The following is a 23253-nucleotide window of genomic DNA, read 5'->3' as shown; positions in this document are numbered from 1 at the left end:
AACAGGTATGTGCGCTGGTTACTCTGCTGCGCTTAAAATTTCTTTTTTGGTTTGCTACAATGCCTTTTCTGAAACGTTGTCTCCTTCTGCTGGAACACTGACTTCTTTCATTTAATGCCTGCAGACTATAAAAGAGAACCCAACCCAAAAAGTTTGGTTGATTAGTCTGTGGCATTCTGTTAAACTGTTGCTTATGGCGGTCTCTGTGAGCTTCTCAGCGACATTCAGCCAGCCAGGTATCCTGCCTGCAGTAGATGGAATGTGGCAATGGAACGCTGGCTGCGCGTGTCATAATAGGCTCTGAGCCTTTATATACCTGTGCACAGCAGCAGCCACCTTCAGTCTGCTGCTGGACAGCCAGCAGCAGCAGCAGCAGGAGAGGTATGTAATCAGGAGCCCTCCTGCTAAGGGTAGACAGCTGCTCGTTCCACCCCACCCCCCGCCTTAATTGGTTCTCCTCCCCTCCAACGGTGTTGAGGCGGGTGGGAACAGCAGGGGGTGAAGGTGCTGTGTTTAAAGAGGTGGAGTTATGCAGATCTAAAACGTGTGGATTGCAGCAGCAGCAAGCCGAAAAGTGCAGGCATGTAAGGGATCTAGAGGTTGACAACATGTTTTCTTAACGGGAGTCCAGGAGCTCATCTCCACAAATGGACTTTTCAGGATCCTTGGGTGGCTCCGTAGTTTGAAACCAATTCTGGTTATCGCTTCTCGGCCTTTTGGCTAAGATCAAGTGTAGTATCTGTTCTTATCAGTTTAATATCTGATACGTCCCCTATCTGGGGACCATATATTAAATGGATTTTTAGAACAGGGAGATGGAAAAAGAGCTTGCTCTGTCCACTTCACGCATTGACCTGGTATTGCAGTATCTCCAGGACCGGTGCACCCCTTCTTTAATGCAGTTTCTAAAATCAGAAAGAATTGAATTCAATGTTTTTTGTTCATTTTGCTTGTTTGTCGGATTTTGGGATGGACTCTTTGGCTTTGCTTTTCTTCTCCTCATTGGATTTTTCATGTTCAAAGTTGCAGAAGCCAGATTACAAGCTCATTTTGGTTCAACTTCAGCAACTGTGCATTGCATTGCCATGTAATGTGATGCAATGCTATGTTTCTAGCTCTCCCTTTTTACTTCCTTTTGGATAAACAGACATATTAGGCAAGCATTTTGGAGCTTTCACCTAAATAACTACAGGTGGTGAGATAAGCTGCACAATATAATTGACCTTTCAGTATATTGTTGCACACACACCATCTATTTAGCAAATGCCCTTGTTATCAACAGCAGCTTTTTAAACTCACCTGAGCTAACAGGTATGTGCGCTGGTTACTCTGCTGCGCTTAAAATTTCTTTTTTGGTTTGCTACAATGCCTTTTCTGAAACGTTGTCTCCTTCTGCTGGAACACTGACTTCTTTCATTTAATGCCTGCAGACTATAAAAGAGAACCCAACCCAAAAAGTTTGGTTGATTAGTCTGTGGCATTCTGTTAAACTGTTGCTTATGGCGGTCTCTGTGAGCTTCTCAGCGACATTCAGCCAGCCAGGTATCCTGCCTGCAGTAGATGGAATGTGGCAATGGAACGCTGGCTGCGCGTGTCATAATAGGCTCTGAGCCTTTATATACCTGTGCACAGCAGCAGCCACCTTCAGTCTGCTGCTGGACAGCCAGCAGCAGCAGCAGCAGGAGAGGTTTGTAATCAGGAGCCCTCCTGCTAAGGGTAGACAGCTGCTCGTTCCACCCCACCCCCCGCCTTAATTGGTTCTCCTCCCTTCCAACGGTGTTGAGGCGGGTGGGAACAGCAGGGGGTGAAGGTGCTGTGTTTAAAGAGGTGGAGTTATGCAGATCTAAAACGCGTGGATTGCAGCAGCAGCAAGCCGAAAAGTGCAGGCATGTAAGGGATCTAGAGGTTGACAACATGTCTTCTTAACGGGAGTCCAGGAGCTCATCTCCACAAATGGACTTTTCAGGAACCTTGGGTGGCTCCGTAGTTTGAAACCAATTCTGGTTATCGCTTCTCGGCCTTTTGGCTAAGATCAAGTGTAGTATCTTTCGAAAAGGCGGTTTTGGATGTTGGCCGCCCTAGTAGATTGATACATTATGCACACTGGGGTTTAGGCGCTTGTTAGTACGCCAGGTGGCTAATATAGTCATCTGGTGGAAAGCATGGCCCCCCAGGATCGACGCCATTGGGCCGGGGAAGATCGAAAGCCCGAAGTGTGAAGTGCCCCAGGAGTGGTGACCCTGGGGTGCCTTAACTCACTGGGATTGGGAACCCCACTTGAGTTTATGGCACATTTGCACAAGCACTTTAAATTTTCTTTCTTCGCACACACCCTTATTCCGGGCCTTCTGGCCTTAGGATGGGGAATTTTTCAATTCCCGGTCGAAGGTCCGGGCAGTATTATACTGTGAAACCTTCACTATTTATTTAATTTCTTTGTCACTGTGTGTCCACTTATTCACGTGTGTCACGTCCTACTAGGATTTTGTCGGGATGCGGTTCCCTTACGGGTTCCTCTCTTGGCAGGTCTAGGGGGGGAGTGTGTGGCCATCAGGTTCCGCTCCCCCCTGAACCCCCCTGGCTCTCCTCTTTCGGGAGGAGAGCGTTGTTGGCTCCCCTCTTCCGGGAGGGGAGCACAGTCTTTGGCTCCCAGTGCCTTGCTCGGGTGAGAACTCGGGCAGGTGCTGGGGGTAAGATTGGGTCGCCTCTGGCTCCGGCTGGAGGTGGCTATTTGTCCCTGTTCCTCGCTGTGGCCTTCTGGCTCGGAGGGACGGGGAATGGTTTGGGGGACCCTTCTCCTTTTGGAGAGGGTTTCAAGAAGACCAGCATCCTAGTGCACTTTTTTTGTGGCACTTGTCACTTTTTTAAGCGCACTCGGGTTTTGTACACGAATTCGGGCTTTTAAAAAAAAAAAAAAAAAAAAAATCTGTTCTTTTAAGAACACAAGAGCTACGATCTACACTTGATGAGAGCGATCGAACTCGGAAGGAGAAGAGCTTCGGAGCCCAGCTGACATCAGAGAACGAAGGCGGATATCGGTGGGAGGAAGAAGCTCTAAAGAATCCAGAAGAAGACGAAGACTCGGAGAAGAATCGGGCTGTCCTGTGGAATCTTCGAGGAAGAAAATCATCGAGACAAAGACCTTTCGGGGAATTTGTCCAGAACACGACGGGAGAAGAATCTGCATAGCTCCACCCATTCCGGGAAGAGTTCCAGATCCAGCTCCAAGAAGTAACTGCAGGAGGAAAGCCATGGCAAGCGCTGCGAGGAAGGCCGAAAAGAAGAGCCTGGAGCTGGGGACAGCCAGGAGGGCCCAGCCAGGAGCCGATTCTGACCCCAAGGACTCTGCCTCCACGACTGGCCAGCAGAAGGGACCCCAGAAGCCCCGCCACGAAGCTCCAGCCCTGGAGCCATGGATGCGGCAGACGGTGGCCCTGAAGCTGAAGGAAGTGGATGGGAGGGTGCCGGACATGTCCTCGGACGTGTTCTGCCAGAAGATGCTGCTGGATCGAGGCTTCTCCAGGTCGGACACCCTCAGCATCCAGACCTTCTTGACGGGGATCTTCTTCGTCACCTTCGCCACTGTGAACACCTGCAGGAGGTTCTGGGAAATGGTAAGCGCAAAAGGACCGGATAATTCTTTCTCTGCCTTTACAGGTAGCTGCCCTATCCAGAGGGATGAAAGGAGGATCACGGTCTCCATGCGCAACCCGCACACCCCAGGCCAAGACATCTGTACCTTCCTGAGACGCTTCTGTTTGGTTGTGAAGGAACCCTCTCACATCCTGAATGGACTCGGCTTCTGGACAGGTAAGTGGTCGGTGACCGTTAGACTTCACAGGGACCTGGCGTACTCAGACGGACTTCGGCACCTGTCCCCGACATTCTCCCTGGGCAACTCCTACGGCCTCATCTATTACCCGGACATGCCGCGGAACTGCAGGAGATGCGGCAAGAACGGCCACGAGATGAAGGACTGCAAGGAGGATGCCTGCAGGATTTGTCGAGTGACGGGACACAGCTCGAAGGACTGCCCGAAGAAGACGTCCTGCAACCTGTGTGGGCTGGCGGCTCATCTGTACAAGGATTGCCCCAGGCGTGAGAGATCCTGGGCATCGGTGGTTGCGACGACCCCAGCTACGGAGGACAAGGCCCCGACGACCAGGCCTGTGAAGGTCAAGGACGCGACGACCAAGGCCCCAGCGGCCAAGGCCGAGACGACCAAGGCCAAAGCGGTCAAGGAGTCGGTGGCCAAAGCCCCAGCGACGGTCCCAGCAGCTCCGAAGCAGAAGAAAAAGTCAAAGGAGGGTAAGAGTTCTGTCACCCCTCTCTCGATCCCTCCCCCTGCCACCCCCGTCCAATCCCCCCCCACCCCGGCCACCCCTGCTGAGGATTCCACTTCCTCTTCCTCCTTCCCCTACTCCTCAGCAGGTGTCCTTTCCCCTGCCCCGGCAGCCACTCTCCCTCCCCAGACCATGGTAGCGGTGGAATTAACCTTTCCTCCACCCGCCGCTATCTATTCCGAGGAGGATTTTCCCCTTCTTGTCTCCCCAGTTCCAACCCGGGGAAAGAGGAAGGTGGAGGACAGCCCTGCTACTGAATCCTCCAAAAAGAAGATTCTGGATTTCGTAGGCGAAAAGGAGGATACCCTCCCTGAGCCAGAAGAGATGGAGCACATGGTTGAGACCCTGGTGGCCGAGCCAGAAGAGGAGGAACTGGTGGTCGCCGAGATTGAGGCCGCGCTGCTTGACCAGATGGAGGAAGAGGGCCTGCTGGTGATCCCGTCACCAGCAGTCAACACCGACGAGGGACCACCCGACCGGAGTGGTAACTAAGGTGTATTGCCTGCGCTAACTTTTTCTTTTTTCCCTACATGATGGCTAATATTAACTTATTTTCCATTAATGTCAGGAGCATCAAGGACAAGTTCAGACGTCAGACTATTTATGCCTTCCTTACTTCCCAGTTGTGTGATGTTTATATGTTGCAGGAATGTTCCCTTCCCTCCTCTAGGTCCTTCAAACATCTGGCCAGGCAGTGGTCCCACGGTCCATCCTACTGGTCCGGTGGGGGTGACTGCAAGTCTGCGGGGGTCGCAATTCTGATCAGGGGGGGCGCATTCACGCTTGAGTCCGTCCAGGAGCTCATCTGCGGCAGGGCTCTTGTTGTAGATGGCAACTGGGCGGGGGAACCTGTCAGGTTCATCAACGTGTATGCGTCCCCACTGAAGAATGAGCGTTTGGAGCTTTTCCAGACCCTGCGGCTTCAGCTTGCCACCACCAGGACCTTAGTGATGGCCGGGGATTTCAACTGCCCCATCGAGGAGGACGGTCGTAGTTCTGGCACATCTGCCAAGTTGGACATCACGTCCAAGCTGCTCATCGAGATGGTAACCGAGGCCTCTCTTCAGGACGTGGTGGGCTCCATGGGGAGAGGCTCCACGAACTATTCGTGGAGCCGACCCGATGGCTCACTCCGCTCCAGGATTGACTTTGTGTTCACCTCTCGGGCAGTCAGGCAGAGTAGGCACTCGATGGTCTCCTGCTTCTTCTCCGACCACAGAGCCATTCACTTACAAGGTGTCCTCGGCGACGGTTTTCCGTCCGGCCCCGGCTCCTGGAAGCTGAATTGTGCTCTGCTGGCTCAGGATGAAGTCGTGGAGGAGCTGAGAGCAGCCTACGCAATGTGGCAGTCCTACAAGGGTAGCTTCCAAACAGTCTCTGATTGGTGGGAATATGTTAAACTTGAGTTTCGCTGTTTCTTTCAGGCCAAGGGTCGACAACAGGAGTGTGAGAAGAGGAGGGACTTCAGAGGGCTGCAGCGCGAGCTGCGGTCGCTGCAGGACCTTCTTCACTGCGGCTGGGACGTGAGGGAGGAGCTGGAGGAGACCAAGAAGAGCCTGAAAAGGCACTTTGAGGAGGAGTCCAAGCGAATCATCTTCCGTTCCAAAGTGGAGAATCTGGAGAAGGGTGAGAAATGTAACTCATTCTTTTTCAGGAAACTTCATGCCGGTCACACGCCCCTGAACGAGCTGCGAGACGAGAGCGGAAACATGCGACGTGGGAAGGAGGACGTGATGAGGGTCGTCAGCGACTTCTACAGCGAACTCTACTCCCACAAGACTACCGACCCCGACGCTGCTGATAAGTTCCTGTCAGGTATCACTAACCATCTTGATCCTGCAGGCACGGCAGCCTTGGACAAACCTCTGATGGTGGGCGAATTGCTCTCTGCCGCTAAATCCTTTAGGACCGGCAGGACCCCGGGCAGTGATGGTCTTCCAGCGGAGCTCTATGTAGCGCTGGGAGACCTCATCTGTCCGGACCTGTTGGACCTGTACGAGGAGATGGTGGTGGAGGGTAGAATGCCTCCATCTTTGAGGGAAGGAATGGTCACGATCCTGTACAAGCGGAAGGGAGAGAGGTGCGACCTGAGGAATTGGCGTCCCATCACTCTGCTCAACGTGGACTACAAGATCCTGGCCAAGACGATGGCGACACGACTTAAGACGGTCATCGGACGGATCATCCACCCGGACCAGACCTGCGGCATCCCTGGACGTCGCATCGCAGACAGCCTCGCTCTCGTGCGGGACACGGTCGAGTACATCAAGGTCCGCCGCGCACACGCGGCCCTGGTCTCCTTGGATCAGGAGAAGGCCTTCGACCGGGTTTCCCACGAATTCATGGGCCGAGCTCTGCACCGGTTAGGTTTGGGTAACATGTTTTGTTCGTATGTCCGTCTGATGTATTTTGATATCCACAGCTCGGTGTTGGTGAACGGCTGGAAGACTGACCCCTTCCCTGTCCTCTCTGGGGTCAGACAAGGCTGCCCTCTATCACCTCTTCTTTTTGTTTGTGTTATAGAACTCTTCGCAGAGGCTATCCGGCAGAATGGAGAGATCAGAGAGATCACCGCACCGGGTCCGGGACGACACGAGGTCAAGTGCTCGCTCTACATGGACGACGTCACCGTCTTCTGCGCTGATCGTGGTTCAGTCGACGCCCTCGTCCAGACGTGTGAGAGGTTCGGCCGGGCTTCAGGGGCCAAAGTCAACTGCAGGAAGTCGGAAGCCATGCTCTTCGGGGATTGGCAGCCGGCCTCCTCCGCCCCCTTCCCCTTCAACATTCAACCGGATTTCCTCAAGGTGCTGGGAGTCTGGTTCGGGAAGGAAGGAGCGGCCCTCAAGTCCTGGCAAGAACGCTTGGCCAAGGTGAAGCAACGGATCGGACTCTGGAGCCTCAGACACCTCACTTGTGAGGGTAAGGCACTCGTCCTGCGTAATGAGGTCCTGCCCGTCTTGCAGTACACGGCGCAGGCCTGGCCCCCACACGTCACTGTGTGCAGGGCCATTACCAGGACAGTGTTTCACTTTGTCTGGGGATCCAAGATGGACAGAGTCAGGCGGGCCGTCATGTACAAGGAGCCTCGCAAGGGTGGGAAGGGCGTTCCAGATATCCCCACCCTCCTGCGATCCTCTTTTGTGTGTGATTGTGTCCGCCGGACTTTGCAAGTCAAGAATGGCTCCGCGGGCAGGTCCATGTCTCGCTTCTTCCTGCTTCCTCTTTGGAGGCGACTCGGCTGGGACAAGTGGGACAGCTCCTTCCCCTACAACTGGACGACGCCATGGTTCTACGGAGACGTCGTTCGATTTGTGGGGGAGCATCAACTGGAGGGACTCAAGCCCGACTTGTGGAAGCCCAAAACTATCCACAAGCTAATCAGAGCCAAGGATGACGTGGAGAACATCACAGGACTTCACCAGGACACGCTGGAGACTGTGTGGACAAATGTGTCGTCTGACAGGCTGACCAACGGGCACAAGGACTTGTCGTGGATGGCGATTCAGGGCGGACTGCCCGTCTGGTCATTCATGCATGCCCGGAACCTGTGCAAGACCCGGTACTGCCCAAGGTGCCCCTTCGTGGAGGAAACATCTTTGCACACTTTTTGGGACTGCGGATTTGCACAGCGCCTATTGACTGCACTTGAGGACGACCTGAGGAACTCTGTCCCCAGGGCGAGCCTATCGCACCATTCTGTGCTTTACGGACTCTTCCCTGGGGTTCATACCGTCGGAGCCATCCAGGAGGCTTGGCGCCTTATGAACTGCTTCAAGGATGCCGTTTGGGTCGCCAGGAACCGGCTCATCTTGAGGAGGGAGAGGATGTCCATCCAGGACTGCCGCAGGCTGATCCACAGCCTGCTCAGAGACTATTCCATCATGGACGGTCCGGAGGACGAGGACGAGGACTAAACCCCTCCTCCCCCTCTCCCCTTATGTGTCTTGTCTTTCAATAAAGCTTCGGGCCTGTGATTTTCCCCTCCCCATCCCCTTTTTCCCAATCCCCATCCCTTATCACGGTTCGTCGTACTGTATTGATTGACATGCTTTTTCTTTCAGATTGAGTGTTTTGTGTAGCATAGGGGTGTGATGTGTCTAGTTAGTGCGTCGTATCCTCATGCTATGTAAATATGATGTAGAATTCTGTGTGTACTGGGCTGCGGCACTGTACACTGTCTGTTAACTTATTTTTTGTGCTAATAAAAGATATATTCAATCAAAAAATCTGTTCTTATCAGTTTAATATCTGATACGTCCCCTATCTGGGGACCATATATTAAATGGATTTTTAGAACAGGGAGATGGAAAAAGAGCTTGCTCTGTCCACTCCACGCATTGACCTGGTATTGCAGTATCTCCAGGACCGGTGCACCCCTTCTTTAATGCAGTTTCTAAAATCAGAAAGAATTGAATTCAATGTTTTTTGTTCATTTTGCTTGTTTGTCGGATTTTGGGATGGACTCTTTGGCTTTGCTTTTCTTCTCCTCATTGGATTTTTCATGTTCAAAGTTGCAGAAGCCAGATTACAAGCTCATTTTGGTTCAACTTCAGCAACTGTGCATTGCATTGCCATGTAATGTGATGCAATGCTATCTTTCTAGCTCTCCCTTTTTACTTCCTTTTGGATAAACAGACATATTAGGCAAGCATTTTGGAGCTTTCACCTAAATAACTACAGGTGGTGAGATAAGCTGCACAATATAATTGACCTTTCAGTATATTGTTGCACACACACCATCTATTTAGCAAATGCCCTTGTTATCAACAGCAGCCTTTTAAACTCACCTGAGCTAACAGGTATGTGCGCTGGTTACTCTGCTGCGCTTAAAATTTCTTTTTTGGTTTGCTACAATGCCTTTTCTGAAACGTTGTCTCCTTCTGCTGGAACACTGACTTCTTTCATTTAATGCCTGCAGACTATAAAAGAGAACCCAACCCAAAAAGTTTGGTTGATTAGTCTGTGGCATTCTGTTAAACTGTTGCTTATGGCGGTCTCTGTGAGCTTCTCAGCGACATTCAGCCAGCCAGGTATCCTGCCTGCAGTAGATGGAATGTGGCAATGGAACGCTGGCTGCGCGTGTCATAATAGGCTCTGAGCCTTTATATACCTGTGCACAGCAGCAGCCACCTTCAGTCTGCTGCTGGACAGCCAGCAGCAGCAGCAGCAGGAGAGGTATGTAATCAGGAGCCCTCCTGCTAAGGGTAGACAGCTGCTCGTTCCACCCCACCCCCCGCCTTAATTGGTTCTCCTCCCTTCCAACGGTGTTGAGGCGGGTGGGAACAGCAGGGGGTGAAGGTGCTGTGTTTAAAGAGGTGGAGTTATGCAGATCTAAAACGCGTGGATTGCAGCAGCAGCAAGCCGAAAAGTGCAGGCATGTAAGGGATCTAGAGGTTGACAACATGTCTTCTTAACGGGAGTCCAGGAGCTCATCTCCACAAATGGACTTTTCAGGATCCTTGGGTGGCTCCGTAGTTTGAAACCAATTCTGGTTATCGCTTCTCGGCCTTTTGGCTCAGATCTGTAATGGGTCTAGTCATTTGGCTGTCTGTGCGTTAACTCTTTGCCCTGTGGCATCGCCATTTTATGGCTTAAGCCACTTGCTGCTATAAGGAGTTGGCCAGTAGACACGACTAGCGATAATGGGACGCATTCGATACGCTGGGCCCGGTGAGGCTCGAGTGAAGTTTGGAATCCAGATTGATGTGGAAGAAGGCAAAGAAGGAATCTTTACCCTCAGCTTCGTGGTGAAGGAGATTTTGTTTGGACTCCTTGAAGTGAAGAAGGAAGAAATCTTGTGCCTCCAGCAATTCAAAAGCAAGTATAATCTTGTATTTACTTCTATGGCTGTTTGCAACAATTTCTATGATTGTTTGAAAAAGAATCTGGACAATCAATATTTGGATGGGCTGACTTTTGTCATCTTGTATTGCTCCAAAGAGGTACCTCTGACTGTTTTCATGTACAACCCACATGTGGACTTGGCTTTGATTTATGCCTTTCTAAATAGGCACTGCTATATTACCAAGGTGGCAGTAAAAGTCATGAATGAGGAGGAACTATGGACCGGTAAATATCGTTTCATGGTCAAGTTCCGGGAAAGTCCTGATGAACCAGGGGGTATACATTATCCTCCATCAAATTTTTCCATTGGGAGTGAGCGGGGTTACCTGTTCTTCCCCAATGCGCCCAGGTTTTGTCGTCATTGTAGGAGGTATGGCCATACTCAGGAAGCATGCGACATCAGACAGATTATTTGCAGGAAGTGCAATGAGGTGGGTCATTCTTCCAATAATTGCAAAAATGAAATAGTCTGTAACCTCTGTGGAGAGAAGGGGCATGCCTTCAGAGACTGTATATTCCATCCTGGTTCATATGCGGGGGCAGCGGGAAGGGGAAGGAGAAGAAATGAATCTCCTGCACCCACAGCTACAACTCCGACTGCTCCAACTCCGACTGCTCCGATATCTACTCTGGCTTTCCTGGATGAGGAGGAGGCTCGGGTTGCTTTTCCAGAACTGGTTCGTGTGAATGTAAGAGGAAATATGGAGCTGGCACCTGAGCCACCGGTGCAGAGGGCCGCGTCTGTGGCTTCAGATGTCAGTGAGTCTGAGACGATAACTGATGATCGTATAGGCATGGAAGTGGCCCCGGTGGAGGATCTGGAGGCTGAAATTCCAGACATGATGGTTACATTGCAGGGGGAAGAGGAGTCTGATCTGACCAGAACACCGCATGTGGCCTGGAGCGATGTCGTTTCTGACCTTGAGGAGGAGGGAGGTCAGGGGGACTTTGACCCCCAGCGGCGGGATTATAGTTCAGATGAAGATGGAGGCGCTTCAGTGAAGAAAAAGAAGAAAACTGAACCATCCTTTTCCCCTTTAAGTGATTGCAGTGTGAGTCCAGCCCGGGTGTACCCTACTGCATCCGATCCCCAAGATGTGTCTTTTTTGGGGGAAGGCACAAACTACGATATCTGCACGTCCAGCGTCCTACCCCCAGAAGGGTTAGGATGATGTACAGGTGGGCATGTTGTCGTGACCTGCCACATCAAATTAATAGATGGGTGCCCAAGTTGCTCTCAGCATCTTGTCGCTAAATGTTCGGCTGATTAAATCTGAGTCGAGAAAAGTGGCAATTTTGGACTACTTGAGCAACTTGGATGCGGACGTATACTGTGTCCAGGAGTGTGGGATCTCCGATCCCTTAAGTGAAAATGCATGGCCTTTAGGTCAAAGTGTGTGGTCTGGTTCTGTATGTAATAAAAATTGTGGGGTAGGTGTTTTGGTGAAGGGTTATAGTGTTAAGATAGAAAGTTACATGGTGGTGGAGGCGGGGAGGTGTGTAATATGTGAGTTAAATTGTAGGGGGTGGAGGGTTAGGGTGGTAAATATGTATGCACCAATAGATAAAGGGGAGAGGCTGGAAATTTTCGAGAAATTATGTTTTTTTTTATCTGGCAAAATGCCAATAATTTTTGTTGGAGATTTCAATTGTGTGACGGAGGGGGATAAGATGGATGTTACAGGTAAAAGACTCAAGAGTCTTGTGGCGGATTTTTCCTTACAGGATGCTGCGGAAGTTTTTTTAGGTAATCCACCTCCTGCGACCTATAAGGCCGACAGGGGAGGCATAGAGTCTAGAATAGACCGTATCTTCTTTTCTTCACAAAATGTTATTTGTAGGAATTTCCAGCAGGAAGATGTTCCCTTCTCTGACCATGTGTGTTTGAGGGCACGTCTAGAAGGTAAGATTTCCTTTGTATATGGTGGTGGCGTGTGGAAACTTAATGTGCGTTTGCTGGAAGATAATAGGATCATGTGTGATTTTAGGCGAATGTATGTTAGGTGGAGGGATAAAAATAGTGATTTCAGGAATGTGCTTGAGTGGTGGGACTGGATGAAGAGTGAGATTGGTTTTTTCTTTAGAAAAAGGGGCAGGAGGAAAGCAGCAATGAATAGAGTAAAATTTAATGATTTAAGCTCTAGACTGGAGTGGCTGAGGAAGTTAAGGATGATTGGAGTGGATGTGGATGTTTTGATGTGTCAAGTGAAAGAAGAGATTAAGAAATATATTGAGGGTAAAGGGAAAGAAATTATTTACCGTTCTAAGATTGAACATTTGGAGAAAAATGAGAAATGCACAAGGTTTTTTTTCAAAAAAGTTTTTGGGAAGAAAGTAGATATGGATGAGGTGGTGAATGGTGATGGGGTGTGTGTGAGTGGGAAGGATGTGATGCAGGAGGTGGTGTTGTTTTATAAGGAGTTGTATGGGGAAAAATGGGTTGATGATAGGATGTTGACTGATGCTTTGGGGTGTTTAGAAGGTTGTTTGGGTGAGGATGAACGTGAAATATTGGATGATGTAATTGTGTTGGATGAAGTTAAAAAAGTGGTGATGTCTGCGAGTAAGAATAAAACACCTGGGAAGGATGGACTGCCCGTGGAGTTATATGTTAAGGAATGGGACACGATGGGAAATGACTTATTGGAGGTGTGCCAGTATATGTTCACGGAGAATATGTTGAGTGAATCTATGAGAGATGGGGTGGTGGTTTTGGTTCATAAGAAAGGTGATAAAAAGGATTTGGGGAATTGGAGGCCAATCACCCTTTTGAATGCAGACTATAAGGTGTTTAGTAAATTGTTGGCTAGCCGGATGCGGGAAGTGATTGGCGGTGTGGTGGATGAAGATCAAGTGTGTGCAGTGCCTGGGAGAAGTATGACTGAAAATTTGGTGTTGTTGCGTGATGTGATTGGGGATTGTATGAGTCGTAAGCAGAAATGTTTGTTGTTTTCGGTTGATTTTGAAAAAGCTTTTGACCGTGTGTCACATAGCTTTATGTTTAAGGTTTTGTCTAAGATGGGTTATTCCAGGAATTTTGTAAACTGTGTTAGGAGTTTGTATTGTAATGTTTCAAGTGAATTTTTGGTGAATGGGTGGTTGAGTGAGAAAGTGAGAATTAAATCAGGAGTGCGTCAGGGGTGCCCTATGTCCCCTTTTTTGTTTATTAGTGTGATTGAAGTGTTGATGTGTATGGTTAGGAAGGATAAGGTTATGAGAGGTGTGATGATTCCTGGGAGTAATGGAAAGGATGTGAGAATTCTAGGTTACATGGATGATGTAGTGATTGTGAGTGGGAATATGGCTGCGATGAGTAGGGCAAGGTTGATATTAAGTTTGTTTTGTAGTGTCTCAGCTTTTAAGGTCAATTGGACTAAGAGTTCCTTTAAATGTTTTGGTGAGAGGAATGTATGGATGAATGGTGTGAGGTGTGAGGATGGTGCAATAAAGGTGCTTGGGATTAAGTTTAATGATGATTTGAAAGGAAATGAGAGTTGGGAAGATTGTGGGGTGAGAGTGGTGCGCAAGTTGAATTTTTGGCGAATGAGAGAATTAACTCTGACTGGGAAAGTTCTGATTATTAAGGCGGTTATTTTGCCTATTTTGTTGTTTGTTGCGAATGTATATCCTGCTGCTTTTAAGAAAATTAGGAAAACTGAGAAATTCATCTTTAATTTTCTTTGGGGAAGTCGCATGGAGAAATTGAAACGGGAATATGTCTATAAGTTATGTGTAAATGGTGGTTTGGATTTTCCAAATATTGATTTCTTTTTAGGGATTAGTTACGTGAAAATGGTGGTGGTGGTTCTAGGGAAAAGTAATAAGTGTGCTTATATGATGAAGTATTCGGCTGGATGGATGCTTTATGGCTTAAAGTGGGTCAAAAGGGATGCTAGAGTGCCTGTTGCTTTTAAGTGTCCTGTATGGTATGGTTGTGTTGAGAAATTTGTAAGGAAGTATGATTTGTTGTCCGTTAACATGAGTGATTTTAGGCAAAAGAAGAAAGTCATTAGGATGGTGCGTGAGCGTGAGGTGGTATGTAATATCAATGGGTTGAGAGGGGAGGAAGTAACCGAGATGTGGAGAAAATTAAGTATAGATGGTGTGACTAACAGACAGAGAGATATCGCTTGGATGATATTGCATGACATTTTGCCTGTTAGAGATGTGCAAAAGAAGAGGGATTTAGTTAAATCTGAGGTATGCCCGAGGGATGGATGTGGTTTGAGAGAGCATGTTAGACATATGGTATGGGATTGTGATTTTGCATATGATGTATGGAAGGGTATAGGGGGACTTTGCAAGGAATTGGTGGGTGTAAAGTATGTTAATTGAAAACTTGCTATGTTTGGGATGGGTGCATGTAGTAGAATTAAGGATAGGATTTTATGGTTGTTGGTGGTGTGTGTAATTGAAAGTTTGTGGGATGCGAGGAATTTGTTAGTTTTTAAAAGGAAGAAAATGTCATTTAATGAATGTTTGAGATTGATTCTGTCACGTATGTATGTAATATACCTCTGGGATCAGGAACGTGGAAGTATTATAGATGCTGAAGGGATCTGGAAGTTTAAAAAGTGGAGGTTTTTGGTAAAGTTTAATTAGTAGTGTATAATGTACCTGATGATAAGGTTTGGTTTTATTTTTGATTATATACCAAGTGTGATGAAAGGCTAAGTGTCAATGAAAGGCTTTTGTAAGTCAATTTGATTGAGCTTATGCTCCGGCCTATCTGATTTGGTTAAAAAGAAAAAAAAAAAAAAAAGAAAAAAAAATCTGTTCTTATCAGTTTAATATCTGATACGTCCCCTATCTGGGGACCATATATTAAATGGATTTTTAGAACAGGGAGATGGAAAAAGAGCTTGCTCTGTCCACTCCACGCATTGACCTGGTATTGCAGTATCTCCAGGACCGGTGCACCCCTTCTTTAATGCAGTTTCTAAAATCAGAAAGAATTGAATTCAATGTTTTTTGTTCATTTTGCTTGTTTGTCGGATTTTGGGATGGACTCTTTGGCTTTGCTTTTCTTCTCCTCATTGGATTTTTCATGTTCAAAGTTGCAGAAGCCAGATTACAAGCTCATTTTGGTTCAACTTCAGCAACTGTGCATTGCATTGCCATGTAATGTGATGCAATGCTATCTTTCTAGCTCTCCCTTTTTACTTCCTTTTGGATAAACAGACATATTAGGCAAGCATTTTGGAGCTTTCACCTAAATAACTACAGGTGGTGAGATAAGCTGCACAATATAATTGACCTTTCAGTATATTGTTGCACACACACCATCTATTTAGCAAATGCCCTTGTTATCAACAGCAGCCTTTTAAACTCACCTGAGCTAACAGGTATGTGCGCTGGTTACTCTGCTGCGCTTAAAATTTCTTTTTTGGTTTGCTACAATGCCTTTTCTGAAACGTTGTCTCCTTCTGCTGGAACACTGACTTCTTTCATTTAATGCCTGCAGACTATAAAAGAGAACCCAACCCAAAAAGTTTGGTTGATTAGTCTGTGGCATTCTGTTAAACTGTTGCTTATGGCGGTCTCTGTGAGCTTCTCAGCGACATTCAGCCAGCCAGGTATCCTGCCTGCAGTAGATGGAATGTGGCAATGGAACGCTGGCTGCGCGTGTCATAATAGGCTCTGAGCCTTTATATACCTGTGCACAGCAGCAGCCACCTTCAGTCTGCTGCTGGACAGCCAGCAGCAGCAGCAGCAGGAGAGGTATGTAATCAGGAGCCCTCCTGCTAAGGGTAGACAGCTGCTCGTTCCACCCCACCCCCCGCCTTAATTGGTTCTCCTCCCTTCCAACGGTGTTGAGGCGGGTGGGAACAGCAGGGGGTGAAGGTGCTGTGTTTAAAGAGGTGGAGTTATGCAGATCTAAAACGTGTGGATTGCAGCAGCAGCAAGCCGAAAAGTGCAGGCATGTAAGGGATCTAGAGGTTGACAACATGTCTTCTTAACGGGAGTCCAGGAGCTCATCTCCACAAATGGACTTTTCAGGATCCTTGGGTGGCTCCGTAGTTTGAAACCAATTCTGGTTATCGCTTCTCGGCCTTTTGGCTAAGATCAAGTGTAGTATCTGTTCTTATCAGTTTAATATCTGATACGTCCCCTATCTGGGGACCATATATTAAATGGATTTTTAGAGCAGGGAGATGGAAAAAGAGCTTGCTCTGTCCACTCCACGCATTGACCTGGTATTGCAGTATCTCCAGGACCGGTGCACCCCTTCTTTAATGCAGTTTCTAAAATCAGAAAGAATTGAATTCAATGTTTTTTGTTCATTTTGCTTGTTTGTCGGATTTTGGGATGGACTCTTTGGCTTTGCTTTTCTTCTCCTCATTGGATTTTTCATGTTCAAAGTTGCAGAAGCCAGATTACAAGCTCATTTTGGTTCAACTTCAGCAACTGTGCATTGCATTGCCATGTAATGTGATGCAATGCTATCTTTCTAGCTCTCCCTTTTTACTTCCTTTTGGATAAACAGACATATTAGGCAAGCATTTTGGAGCTTTCACCTAAATAACTACAGGTGGTGAGATAAGCTGCACAATATAATTGACCTTTCAGTATATTGTTGCACACACACCATCTATTTAGCAAAAGCCCTTGTTATCAACAGCAGCCTTTTAAACTCACCTGAGCTAACAGGTATGTGCGCTGGTTACTCTGCTGCGCTTAAAATTTCTTTTTTGGTTTGCTACAATGCCTTTTCTGAAACGTTGTCTCCTTCTGCTGGAACACTGACTTCTTTCATTTAATGCCTGCAGACTATAAAAGAGAACCCAACCCAAAAAGTTTGGTTGATTAGTCTGTGGCATTCTGTTAAACTGTTGCTTATGGCGGTCTCTGTGAGCTTCTCAGCGACATTCAGCCAGCCAGGTATCCTGCCTGCAGTAGATGGAATGTGGCAATGGAACGCTGGCTGCGCGTGTCATAATAGGCTCTGAGCCTTTATATACCTGTGCACAGCAGCAGCCACCTTCAGTCTGCTGCTGGACAGCCAGCAGTAGCAGCAGCAGGAGAGGTATGTAATCAGGAGCCCTCCTGCTAAGGGTAGACAGCTGCTCGTTCCACCCCACCCCCCGCCTTAATTGGTTCTCCTCCCTTCCAACGGTGTTGAGGCGGGTGGGAACAGCAGGGGGTGAAGGTGCTGTGTTTAAAGAGGTGGAGTTATGCAGATCTAAAACGCGTGGATTGCAGCAGCAGCAAGCCGAAAAGTGCAGGCATGTAAGGGATCTAGAGGTTGACAACATGTCTTCTTAACGGGAGTCCAGGAGCTCATCTCCACAAATGGACTTTTCAGGATCCTTGGGTGGCTCCGTAGTTTGAAACCAATTCTGGTTATCGCTTCTCGGCCTTTTGGCTAAGATCAAGTGTAGTATCTGTTCTTATCAGTTTAATATCTGATACGTCCCCTATCTGGGGACCATATATTAAATGGATTTTTAGAACAGGGAGATGGAAAAAGAGCTTGCTCTGTCCACTCCACGCATTGACCTGGTATTGCAGTATCTCCAGGACCGGTGCACCCCTTCTTTAATGCAGTTTCTAAAATCAGAAAGAATTGAATTCAATGTTTTTTGTTCATTTTGCTTGTTTGTCGGATTTTGGGATGGACTCTTTGGCTTTGCTTTTCTTCTCCTCATTGGATTTTTCATGTTCAAAGTTGCAGAAGCCAGATTACAAGCTCATTTTGGTTCAACTTCAGCAACTGTGCATTGCATTGCCATGTAATGTGATGCAATGCTATCTTTCTAGCTCTCCCTTTTTACTTCCTTTTGGATAAACAGACATATTAGGCAAGCATTTTGGAGCTTTCACCTAAATAACTACAGGTGGTGAGATAAGCTGCACAATATAATTGACCTTTCAGTATATTGTTGCACACACACCATCTATTTAGCAAATGCCCTTGTTATCAACAGCAGCCTTTTAAACTCACCTGAGCTAACAGGTATGTGCGCTGGTTACTCTGCTGCGCTTAAAATTTCTTTTTTGGTTTGCTACAATGCCTTTTCTGAAACGTTGTCTCCTTCTGCTGGAACACTGACTTCTTTAATTTAATGCCTGCAGACTATAAAAGAGAACCCAACCCAAAAAGTTTGGTTGATTAGTCTGTGGCATTCTGTTAAACTGTTGCTTATGGCGGTCTCTGTGAGCTTCTCAGCGACATTCAGCCAGCCAGGTATCCTGCCTGCAGTAGATGGAATGTGGCAATGGAACGCTGGCTGCGCGTGTCATAATAGGCTCTGAGCCTTTATATACCTGTGCACAGCAGCAGCCACCTTCAGTCTGCTGCTGGACAGCCAGCAGCAGCAGCAGCAGGAGAGGTATGTAATCAGGAGCCCTCCTGCTAAGGGTAGACAGCTGCTCGTTCCACCCCACCCCCCGCCTTAATTGGTTCTCCTCCCTTCCAACGGTGTTGAGGCGGGTGGGAACAGCAGGGGGTGAAGGTGCTGTGTTTAAAGAGGTGGAGTTATGCAGATCTAAAACGCGTGGATTGCAGCAGCAGCAAGCCGAAAAGTGCAGGCATGTAAGGGATCTAGAGGTTGACAACATGTCTTCTTAACGGGAGTCCAGGAGCTCATCTCCACAAATGGACTTTTCAGGATCCTTGGGTGGCTCCGTAGTTTGAAACCAATTCTGGTTATCGCTTCTCGGCCTTTTGGCTCAGACCTAGTGTTTGGACAAGAGGTTCCTTGTGTACTAGCCCTCGGCCTTCCAGCATCGCCACTTCGGTGGCTTAAGCTGGATGCTGCTATAGGGGGAGAGTGAGGAGGAAACGAGAAGGCGATTCCTGAAGCGACCATGGGTGTCAAGCTTCGCTTTGCTGGGACCGGGGATCCCCGGGTCAAGAATGCTTTCCGTATCGAGGTCTCTGAGGAGAAGAAGGACCATTTCTCGTTGTCATACCTGGTCAACGCCATTTTCTATGAAATCCTGAAGATCCAGAAGTCGGAGATCATCTGTTTGCAGGAGTTCAGAAGGGAGCATAGGTACGTCTTGGTGCTTTCTTCTATGGCGGCTTGCCAAAACCTTTTCAAAACTCTTCAAGTCCTTTCAGAGCACCCTCAGCTGGATGGACTTATCTTCACTGTACTCTACTCTAAGGGGGATATCCCGGTGGTAGTATTCATGCACAACCCCTTTATCTCCCGGGATGATATCACTGCATTCCTGAGAAGACACTGCATTTTTGTGCAATTCTCCCATAAAATCTTAAATGGAGAAGGGCTGTGGACTGGGAAGTATAAATACTTTGTGAGGTTTGGGATAGACCCTCATGGTCCTGGAGGTATTCACTATCCTCCCCTGAACTTTACAATTGGAAGAGACTCTGGATATCTGTTTTTTCCCGAGGCGCCATTATTCTGCAGGAGATGCAACATGTTCGGGCATATCCAGGATTTCTGCAAACAATTGCCAAACTGTAGAAAGTGCAACAAGTACGGTCATCTGGCGAAGGATTGTTCCAACCCGGTGGTATGTGATGCCTGCGGGGAGGAAGGACATGTGATTCGGGATTGTAAGGCTAAAGTCAAGCCTAGGTCCTTCTCCGAAGTGACCAAAGGTAAGCCTACTGTCCCTGCTGTTACCCCACAGGTGACTACTGCAGAGATCAATGAGGAGACGGAGCCCCCTGAGGTTGAAGATCTGGTGGGTGAGGCCCAGACCCTGTTGGACCCTCCAGCCCCTGCTGGGCCAAGTATGGAGATCTCCGAGTTGGATGTGGACCTCCCTCATCAGTCCGAAATATGTGGTGAGGGTGACATGGATGTGTCTCTTGCTCGAACCCCTGCATTGTCCTGGGGTGCTACAGACGAAGAGGTGGCCAGGGATGGTGGCCAAGGAGACTTTACTTCTGGGAGGTCTTTTGATGATGATGATACTCCTGAACTGGCCAATAAAAAACCCAGACGAGAGTACTCACCTGCCAGCGGAGGGTGCGACAGTCCTGCAAGTGACCGCATTTACCCGCAGGATGTCTTCTCCCCTGATGCTCCTTACCTTGGCATCCCTGAGAGCATCAACACCTTTGGGGTGCTTTCCCAGTCTGATGATAATGGATGAGTATGGTGTGATCAACATTGAGTCATGTATTTCTTTTCTTTAATTAATGTCTTGCCAATCTGGTTGGGATGTAGTGTCCCTAAATGTAAGGCAGATCAGATCTAAAATCAGAAGAACAACTGTTCTGGACTACCTGAAACATTTAGGTGCTGATGTTTTTTGCCTTCAGGAGTGTGGGATTCAGGATGCTCCTTGTGACAAAGACTGGCCTTACGGACAGCATATCTGGTCAGGGTCTAATCATAATAAAAATGATGGGGTGGGGATATTAGTTGGGAATAAAGAAATCTCTATTGATAGTTATATTGTGGTGGAGGTGGGCCGATGTTTAATTGCATTTTTGAGTTATAGAGGGTGGCGGGTCAGAATTATTAATTTATATTGCCCTACAGGGAAGGAAGAGCGGCTTGCTCTTCTTGAAAAATTAAGTTTTTTTCTTCCAGGGAAATCTCCCACTATTTTTGTTGGGGACGTTAATTGTGTCACAGAAGGAAATTGTGACATAACAGGAAAGAAATTGTCCCATTTAATTTGTGATTTTTCCTTTTTAGATGCAGCAGTTGTTGTTCTTGGCATGCCACCACCGCCGACATACCATGCTGACCGTGGTGAGATTCATTCCAGAATTGATTTAATGTTATTTTCTAAAAATATGGTATGTTTGGATTTTTCTCAACAAAAGGTACCTTTTTCGGACCATGAATGTTTGAGAGGCGTGTTTTGTGCGAATGGTGACCAAGTGTATGGCGGTGGGGTATGGAAGTTGAATGCAAGGCTGTTAGAGGATGATGAGGTGATGAATGAGTTTAATGTAAAGTATGAAAGATGGAGAATGCGTAAGAAGGATTTTGTGTGTGTTCTTGACTGGTGGGACTGGGTGAAAGTGCAATTTAAAACTTTCTTCAAAAAGTGGGGCTATAGAAAAGCTGCCAGATATAGGAATAGGTTTAATGACCTTAATAGACGGATTGACTGGTTGAGAAAGTGTGTTGCAAGTGGTTTGGAGATGTCTGATCAACTTACTGAGGCTAAGAATGAATTGAAGCGTGTGTTGGATGAGAAAGGAAAGGAAATTATATATCGTACTAAAATTGAGCACCTGGAGAAAAATGAGAAGTGTACGAGGTTCTTTTTTAAAAAAATGAATGGTAGGAAGACTGATATGAATGAAGTTGTGAATGAAAGTGGAACCAACTGTATGGGTGAGGATGTGCTGAAAGAAGTGAATAGGTTTTATAGCAAGTTGTATGATGAGAAATGGATTGACTCTGGGCTTGTGTCATATGTTCTGAATGGTGTGGAGAAAAAACTTGATTCTGAGGAGCGTGATCTATTGTGTGAGGATGTAGTTCTGGATGAAGTGAAGAATGTGGTGTGGAGTGCTAAAAAGAGTAAGACTCCTGGGAAAGATGGTATACCTGTAGAGTTGTATGTGAAAGCATGGGAAGTTTTGGGAACAGATTTGACTGAGGTATGTAAGTATATGTGGGTGAATGGTAGGTTGTGTGAATCAATGAAAGAAGGAGTGGTTGTGCTTGTGTATAAAAAGGGTGAGAGGAAACGTTTGGAAAACTGGAGACCAATAACACTGCTGAATTCGGATTATAAGGTCTACAGTAAGTTACTGGCAAATCGTATGCGTGAAGTGATTGGTAGTGTTGTGGAGGAGGACCAAGTATGTGCAGTGCCTGGAAGAAGTATGAGTGATAACTTGTTATTGTTGAGAGATATGATTGGGGATTGCAAGGATAGAAAGCAGAAATGTATGACTTTAGCTATTGATTTTGAGAAGGCGTTTGACAGGGTTTCGCATGTGTTTTTGTTTAAAGTACTGGAAAGAATGGGGTTTCCTAGAGAATTTGTGAATTGTGTAAAATCATTGTATGATTGTGTGTCAAGTGAGTTCTTGGTTAATGGGTGGCTGTGTGACAAAGTGAAGATTAGGTCAGGAGTAAGGCAGGGGTGTCCTATGTCCCCCGTCTTATTTGTATGTGTAATAGAACCATTGTTATGTTTGATTAGACGGGATAAAATGATGAGAGGTTTGTTGGTGCCTGGTAGTGGTGGTAAGCATGTGAAAGTGTTAGGTTATATGGATGATGTTGTGGTTGTGAGTGAAAGTATGGCTTCTTTGAGTAGAATTAAATTGCTTTTGGATTTTTTTGTTGGTGCGTCTGGTTTTAGGGTAAATTGGAATAAATGTAGTTTTAAATGTTTTGGAGATAGTAGTATTCGTATGGATGGTGTAAAGTGTGAAGAGGGTGCAATCAAGATTTTGGGCGTATTATTTAATGATGACTTAAAAGGGAATGAAAGTTGGGAAGAGTGTGGTATGCGGGTTGAACGTAAATTGAATTTTTGGCGAATGAGAGAATTGACTCTGCGTGGTAAGGTGTTAATTATCAAAGCAGTGATTCTCCCTATCCTGCTTTATGTGGCGACTGTTTTTCCTTCTCCTTACAGGAAAATTAAGAGAATAGAGAAGTTGGTATTCACATTCCTGTGGTGTAGTAAGATGGAGAAGTTGAAGCGGGAGAGCCTTTTTAAGGCTTGTCAGCATGGTGGGCTGGCCTTTCCCAATATTGAAGTTTTTTTAGGCCTTAATTATATTAAGACTGTGGTTATTTTGCTGGGTAAAGGCAATAAAGGTGCTTTTATGGCTAATTATTCTGCTGGATGGATGTTGTATGGGTTATGCTGGAGGAAGAGAGATGCGAGTGTGCCTGTGGCCTTTAAGTGTCCTGTTTGGTATGAGGTGATTGAGAAATTTGTGAGAAAGCATGATTTGTTGAGTGTGGGAATGAATGATTTTAGAATGACCAAGAATGTGGTGAAAAGAATGAGTGCAAATGAGGTAGAGTGTAATATTGTTGGGCTGAGAGGGAATGAGGTTTCAGATGCATGGAAGAAGTTAGATACGTATGGGATGTCAAACAAACAGAAGGATGTTGTGTGGATGACTTTACATAATATTTTACCTGTGAGAGAAGTG

At 47.0% G+C, this 23253-nt stretch overlaps 5 non-coding genes and 1 pseudogene across 5 annotated transcripts; all 6 read left to right on the top strand.

Annotated features, from left to right (window-relative positions):
• The first annotated feature begins 700 nt into the window (after window positions 1–700).
• Window positions 701–891, top strand: LOC141192055 (U2 spliceosomal RNA). Its single transcript, XR_012265749.1, has one exon. It is a non-coding gene; the product is annotated as a U2 spliceosomal RNA (small nuclear RNA).
• A 1115-nt stretch (window positions 892–2006) lies between these two features.
• Window positions 2007–2098, top strand: LOC141192211 (U2 spliceosomal RNA; annotated as a pseudogene).
• A 6431-nt stretch (window positions 2099–8529) lies between these two features.
• Window positions 8530–8722, top strand: LOC141192121 (U2 spliceosomal RNA). Its single transcript, XR_012265813.1, has one exon. It is a non-coding gene; the product is annotated as a U2 spliceosomal RNA (small nuclear RNA).
• Window positions 8723–14912: 6190 nt separating this feature from the next.
• On the top strand, window positions 14913–15112 carry LOC141192169 (U2 spliceosomal RNA). Its single transcript, XR_012265844.1, has one exon. It is a non-coding gene; the product is annotated as a U2 spliceosomal RNA (small nuclear RNA).
• Window positions 15113–16227: 1115 nt separating this feature from the next.
• LOC141192018 (U2 spliceosomal RNA) lies at window positions 16228–16418 on the top strand. Its single transcript, XR_012265714.1, has one exon. It is a non-coding gene; the product is annotated as a U2 spliceosomal RNA (small nuclear RNA).
• A 1115-nt stretch (window positions 16419–17533) lies between these two features.
• Window positions 17534–17724, top strand: LOC141191914 (U2 spliceosomal RNA). The gene has a single exon (XR_012265611.1). It is a non-coding gene; the product is annotated as a U2 spliceosomal RNA (small nuclear RNA).
• Window positions 17725–23253: the final 5529 nt, after the last annotated feature.

Source organism: Phyllobates terribilis, unplaced genomic scaffold, assembly GCF_046119375.1.
Source record: "Phyllobates terribilis strain yellow unplaced genomic scaffold, ASM4611937v1 Scaffold_52__1_contigs__length_9100884, whole genome shotgun sequence".
Lineage (NCBI taxonomy): Eukaryota > Metazoa > Chordata > Amphibia > Anura > Dendrobatidae > Phyllobates > Phyllobates terribilis.
The sequence above is the reverse complement of the archived record's forward strand: the minus strand, read 5'-3'. Positions and strand labels throughout refer to the sequence as shown.